The sequence below is a fragment of the Ciconia boyciana genome, chromosome 4 (genome assembly GCF_034638445.1).
Source record: "Ciconia boyciana chromosome 4, ASM3463844v1, whole genome shotgun sequence".
Taxonomy (NCBI): domain Eukaryota; kingdom Metazoa; phylum Chordata; class Aves; order Ciconiiformes; family Ciconiidae; genus Ciconia; species Ciconia boyciana.
Genome location: NC_132937.1, coordinates 92,028,223 through 92,035,434, shown reverse-complemented (window position 1 = coordinate 92,035,434; position 7,212 = coordinate 92,028,223).

The following is a 7,212-nucleotide window of genomic DNA, read 5'->3' as shown; positions in this document are numbered from 1 at the left end:
GCATGTGTCAGTGGCACAAGGTAGGCGAAGGTCACACAAACTCTGTATGTCTCCCTGCTAGTGAAGCAAACTATGAGTACAATCAGTGTAGCAAAGTTGAACAAGGTGCCAGTGCCCAGCGGAGAGCAAAGGCGCAGCTGTGTGTTGCTGGGGTAGGCCCTTTCTGCCAATACGTGACCATGTACTTTTAGGTAGAGCATTGGTAGTACCATGGCAGTCCAACCTGTCCTCCAGCCAGTTGCACAAGGCCTGAGAGCAGCGAACACTGGCTGCCATCACCCTCCCTTATGTGAATAAGCATTATCACTCTGCAGCTGAGCTTAAAGGCTTTCTGGGAAAGGGCAAGCTCTTGGTGGCCCCACTGGCTGTTAGAAGGTATGTGAGGGATTGCCTGGGGCTAGGTCCTCCTTGGCACTGCAGCAGTCCTCCATTGCTTGCATCTGCAAAGGTGGAAAGGGTGTCAGCTCTGCCCAGGGCGCAGTGCCCACTCCTCAGTGGCCCTGCAGCTGGGGCTGCGTTGATAGTCATCTCTGGTCTTTTCTCATCTGCTGCTTTTCTCCAGTCCACATGGCCATATCTGTGCCACTACCTAAGCTACACTTAGCAAGTAGGCTTGACAGTAGGATTTCTAAGGCTGTTTAGGATCCCAGTTCATTGAGGATATAATGTATGAGAGCTAGAAGAAGAGTTTATTTAATCTTAAATGGAAACAGCTGCAGGCTTCCTCAGCTGTTGGCTAAATAGTTCTTCATTTATACATATTATTTCTAGAGTAGGGGTTTAACCGCTCACTGCCTTATGCTTGCCTGTGCAAAATGAAACAGTCTCTAGCTTAGAGATGTTCCAGTCTCATAAATATTGCAGCTTTTGTGTCCTGTTGTTGTCCCAAAAATTGGGGTTTGTTTACCTGGTGTGCAAGATGCCAATACACACACAGAGCAGAGGTATTTCATTGCATATTTGCACAGATACAGGTGCCTGTCCCAAGACAGCACACCAAGCTTTCAAAGTAACAGTTACTTATACATGAAATATTAACATATTCAACTTTCTCACACATATGCAGTATTCTTCTATTAAATAATTGGTTAAAATCTCTTCTTGGATGTAAGTTAGTACACATCCTTAGTTGTTCTTCAACTTCATCATTTGAGTCAGTGATATAATTGGGGTAGGTAGTCTGTGAGTTGGTGGCCACGATCTCTCCCTGCCAGAATTACCTTTCCCCTGGTTTCCTACTTTTTTGGCAGATCTAAGCGGTTCTTCATGGTTTACTAACTGGGCTAGTAATACATCAGTTACACTTCTTTCAACAGCCATATCCTGCTTATTAGACAAAGGTACATTATCTAAGTTCCTATGGAGATAGGGTAGGGCTCTACAATTGATTTACCCCGATTTTTGGGACAACACTGTTCCTAAGCAAATTCAAGCTGGGGCTGGTGGCAATAACCTGCCTGAGCTCAGGACACAGTGGGGACCAGCCTCGAGGAGCGCACCATGGGTGCCACACCAAGGGTGGCTTCAGGAAGCCCTGGGAATTGCTGCAGAGCTGTGGGTTGCTGAAACTGAGGGGCTATTCCTGGAGTGCATTGCTGCCTGCTGAGCTTCTCTCATGGTCCTCCAGGGCGGGTGCCCACAGGAGGGGTCAGGACAACACAGCCCAGCCACAGCATCCACTCTCTTGTGAACCATTCCCCAGCTGAATCAAATCCAACTTTAAACCCCCAGCCTGTATCAAAGCAAGCAAGACATACCTCAGATCCTTTGCTCTTACCTTGCTCCCACGACCCCTGACTGTAGCTGTTCATCTCTCACACCCCCATCCAGCTAGACAGCATCTGCTCCAAACAGGTCCCTCACAGCTTAGCTTGCTGCTGGCCATCACCTACGGTGTGGGGAGATGCCTCCTGTCCCTACCCTCAGCCCCCCATCACTAGCTGAACATGGGCTCTGCTTCCTAGTAAGCTGAAAGCCTTTGGGGCCATCCTGCTAAACGGTGCTAAAACTGACCACGGCATTTCCCTTATCAGCAGGCTTCACAGTCCCGAGGACTATTCATGGTGCCAGCCCTTGCTCTTCCTCCAGGCTCCTCTCTCAGGGGAACTAGAAACAGATGCAAAGACAGGTGAAAAACCAGACTTGATTGCTTCCCTGGGGAAGTGTCATGGACTGACTGAAGTGGAGGGGAGATGACCCAAGCCTGGTCTAAAGCTTTTCCTCTGTGGATGCCATTGGACCTGATGCCTGCCTTCTCCACCTCCCTGGAGTCTGTTCACACCTCTGCCACATCCACCCCACCCCAGATGCTCCAGTTACTGGGGGCCAGGCAGATTCTGCCACCTGGATAGCAGGAACCCACCCCCCATGCATTCTCCTCTAGCCCATTACCTACAGATACCACCATCACCCCAGTGCTGTCAGAGGGAAAAACACAAGGCATTCCCAGAGCCAGCATGTGTATAGATGTATCTATTAACATAAGCAGTCACTGCCACCTTGTGGAGATTTGCATCTGTCACAGATTTGTCTTCACCAGCTGCAGGTAGAGATGAGGCTTCATGCAGCTCCCATGCATTCTTCACCTTCTCTATCTACCAACCTGTACCATTGCAGCTTTCCCTCTCCAGAGGAGGAAAAATTGCATTTCATCTGGATGTGCTTCCCCGACATCTCCACAAGACTTTTTCAAGTTCCTCAAACTCATGTAGTTGGTCCTTACCAAATCTGGAGGCATCTGGCTGGGTATGCTTCTCACCTGCATGAAACGTCCATTGAAAATAACGATGCCACAGTACAGTTCAACCTCCGCTCAGCTAAACTGAGCACAGCACGCACTGCCTCCCCAGAGCTCTTTATCAGACTCTTCTTCCTGACATCATTTTGTGCTTGGCCTTCTGACTGAGGAAGACCTACAGATAAAGGTTTGAGCAGCTGGGGTAGAGCTGGCATACAGCTATTGCTTCAGATGAAGAGCAGAGACTCCATGCCACAGCCAGGCCCCTGCTAAGCCTGGTGCCCTCTAGTCCTGCACTGCCTGGTGTCAGCATGTCAATGTATTAGGTTTACATGGGAAGGTCTGGGGGGGGCTGCAGGGGTGGCTTCTGTGAGAAGACACCAGAAGTTGCCACCACATGAGACAGAGCCAGTGACAGCCAGCTCCAATAGGGACCTGCTGCTGGTCAAAGCTGAGCCCTCTGTGATAACATATTTGAGAAAGGGTAAAAAAAGCTACACAACAGCAGCAGGGAGAGACAAACAAGAGTACATGAGAAAAACCACCCTGCAGACACCCAGGTCAGTGAAGGAGGGGGAGGAGGAGCTGCAGGCACCAGAGCAGAAATTCCCCTGCAGCCCCTGGTGAAGACCATGGTGAGGCAGGCTGTCCCCTGCAGCCCATGGAGGTCCACACTAGAGCTGATACCCACCTGCAGCCCATGGAGGACCCCACACCAGAGCAGGTGGATGTGCTCGAAGGAAGCTGCAGCCCATGGACAACCTACAGCGGAACTGGCTGCCAGCAGGACTTCTGCCCTGTGGAAAGGAGCAGGTTTGCTGGCAGGACCTGTGGCCCATGGGGGACCCACACTGGAACAGTCCATTCCCAAAGAACTGTATCCCATGGACCCCACACTGGAGCAGGGGAAGAGCAGGAGGAGGAAAGAGCAGCAGAGATGACACATTACAAACTGACTGCAACCCCCATCCCCCTGCACTGCTCAGGGGTGGGGAGGTGGAAGAGTCAGGAGTGAAACTGAGCCTGGAAAGAAGGGAGAGGTAGGGGAAGGTGTTTATAGATTTGTTCTTAATTCTTATTATCCTACTCTGTTTAACTGCAATAAATTAATTTCCCCAAGTTGAGTCTGTTTCACCTGTGACTAACTGCCAAGCAATCTCCCTGTCCTTATCTCAAGGTCACAAGCTTTTCTGTCGTTTTCTCCCCCTGTGCTGCTGAGGAGGGGGAGTGATAAGAGGGGCTTGGTGGGCACCTGGCAGCCAGCCAAGGTCAACCCACCCATCAGTCTCTCCCACCCCTTGCCAAGGCTCAGGGACCAGCACTACAAGAGTTAGTCTAGCAAGGATTTCACCAGCATATTCCTCAAGCCAGTTCCTTGGGTGGCTGAGTTGCATGTCAGAGCACAGCACAGAGGAGCTGCTATGCCACAGTTTGTTGACATTGGTAAAACAGTAAGAGTTGTTTTCTGTCCTTGCTAGATCCACCTAATTTTGATGAATTTGATGAACAGTAAGAATTTAAACATTAGAATAATTACAAATACTCTTACTGGAATCATTCTGGGGGGGAAATCCAAGTCTAACTTCATTCAGGTCAAGGAAAGAATGAAAAGCAGATGGTTAACTGGAGTAGAAGTTTGGCTGCTGCAAAAGAAGATGTGGAAGGTTAAGAGAATCCTTCCCCAAGTGCATGACAGCAGTTTCAGAACACATAGATGAGTTAAGGAGTGTCACTATTTCACTGCAATCTAATTACGCACAGTTTCCTTGTCCACTCACCATGACCCCTTGGCCCTCCCTCTCATGATAGTTAGTCCTCTCTCATTAAGCATAGTTATTTCAGCCACGTGTTCCAATTGCTGTGCTTAAGGAAGTACTTCTCTTCCTGTTGGCCAGCCCACTATAAGAAAGCAAGCCATGTAACAGGCCTGCAGACAAAAACATCTTGCTCTACTGGTTTGACAGCAAGGCACAGATCCCAGCTATTTCATAGCCAAACGAAAACAGACCACAGTCATTACCTGAGGGGAGGAGAACTTCTTCCTGAAGTCCTTACTCCCAGAAGAAACCTTTATATGTTGTTTCTTCTCTGCCATGTACATCAAGTTGCTTCCGAACATTCAAGCCAGTTGGCCATCCACCACTTTCCTCCTAAAGGCATCTTTTCAGATCACTGGATCAAAGCAGTCAGTTCTGCTCATGCAAACAGCAGATCAGAGTGCAATGAGAGTGACTCTGCTGCACTACTGTCTGGCATACGGTAATACTGGTTTCACTCCTACACATGAAAAACAAGCAAGCAAAAAATGCACCCACTGAGCTCTCCAGGGTATTACTTAATACCCATGTGGCAGGGCATGTGGTCCATGCTTTTAGCAGGGCTGCTGGTACCCATTCCATTTAGGGCAAAACATTTATTTGCTATATCTAGGCTTTGTAAAAGGCTGAAACCCCATGTTCTCTCCTGTTAGAAGACTCAGTCTAGTTCCTGTCCTGAACTGGGATACTTTCCTCCCAGCAGGGGCACTGCCGCTATAGGAACAGACACTCCTTACACCTCAGCTGGGTATAACCCATAGGCTTTGCTTTCCATCACCTGTAATGACAAGGACCAACTCCAAACACTCAAATCCTGAAATAACTATGCATTTGAAGAGAATGTGCTTGCTGGTTCCTTTAAAGGGAAAGCTTACCTAACACACAGATTCCCACTGCATACTCCTCAACAGCCAAGCCTTAAAGAACACCTCCTTTCAAATAAGGCTATGCAAGTTGTTTTCCTCACACTATGCCTACATGCCAGTTCTCAGAACAGGAAGACACTGCACCACAGGAAGCTGAAGACTCACTGCACTTCCAGGAACTGCTTTGCACCCCTGGTTTCAGCACAAGAGTTATCCCAGCCTTTCTGATCTTTCCCAATCCTATCTTGAATTTCCAGTCACTTCTTTGTCACCTGGATCTTTCAAGGCTATTGCAACATCAAATATTATTAAGGGAGTAAACAAAGCATTAAGTCAAACTCAACACACAAGCAGCATTTCACATGAGCTGCACCTTTCCCCTGCTGCAATAGGTAACAACCTGACCTCACCTCAACTGAAATACTGTACCTTGCAGCACATCTTAGCTTCCTTATTTTTTAGAGATGAGGCTGGATTTTAGGGGCTCCTACTGAACTTCACCTGGACTTTTCACCAGGGATTTTCAAAACCTTTCTTGCTCCTGGCTACTGCCCAGAGGGAATAAGCAGGCCACCCAGGAAGTGTTTTTAAAAGCAACACTTGTTTGCGGATGGTGTGATGTTCATGGTGCATTCTTGCTCCAGCTTCATTCTGTTCTCTCCCCACAAGTCTGTCTGTGGCACCACTTGGGGTAGTGGTTTCCTACTTTACCTGTGTGAACAGGCTTTTAAACACACAGCTGCACTCCTCTGAGTCAAATAGCCAGAGCTGCACAGAAAACATTTTGCATGTCCTTCTCATTGCATAATCACAACCCAGAGCTTACATCCAAGAAGATCCTTGATGGCTCATCCTCAACTAAAGGGTGCGGTCACTTCTTGGACTAGGAAAGTCTTGTTTCAAATAGGGAACATATGCAGCAAGCTGTTGAAGGCCCCCAGTCCTCAAAAGCCAGGAAATTCATGCATGCTTGTGAAATGAGTGTAAGGCTGAGTCACACATGAGCTCCCTACCACAAAGCCAAGAGGCTCACCCATTCCACATTGTCTGTCTATGTAGCAGGAAGTCTTGCTTTTCCATCAGTGATACTCAGTGAGCAGCACAGCTCACCTAGCCCTAACCAGAGCATTAGGCATAGCTGCTAGCTACAGCCCTGCTTCCTTATTTACTGAATTCTTAATCCAGGACAACACCCAAGCCAGCAAGAAAGCCATTTTGATATGGTGGAAAAACACAGCAGCTCTCCTTGGTAACTCTGGGAAGAGTAGTTGAATGGTATGCAGAGGCTGGTAGGTCAGCATTCACCTAGACAACCCAATGCCAGTTTGGAGGACTGCAGAGTCCAGTTTACTGTCCAGCATGCTCTACAAATGCAATGCTGCAGTCAAATGAAGATGCAAGAATACATAAATCTAAATTACCTTGGGCTTAGGACACTGAGTTTTAGCTCTTCAGTCATTCGTTCCAGGCTATTGCCTAGGAATAAAGCAGCCCAAGCCAGAGACTAAACGTACTTTGCTACTAACAGAACCAGAAGGTACACCAATGGCAAGGCAAAACTGCAAAGGCAAAAAGGCAGCAGCTCCAAGTCCTGTCTTACACTTCCATGGTAGGGTTGGTATTATGATCTGATGTTTAATACACAGCCAAGTCTTAGCTTTGAAGTCTAAAATGAAGCTTGACAAATTTTAAAAGAATCTTTAGCTAAAAAGAGGTAACAAAAGAAAGAACCTATTCCACCCAGTGACTACCCTCTTTTTACAACTCCTGAACTCCCCTTGCTGTATCTGCA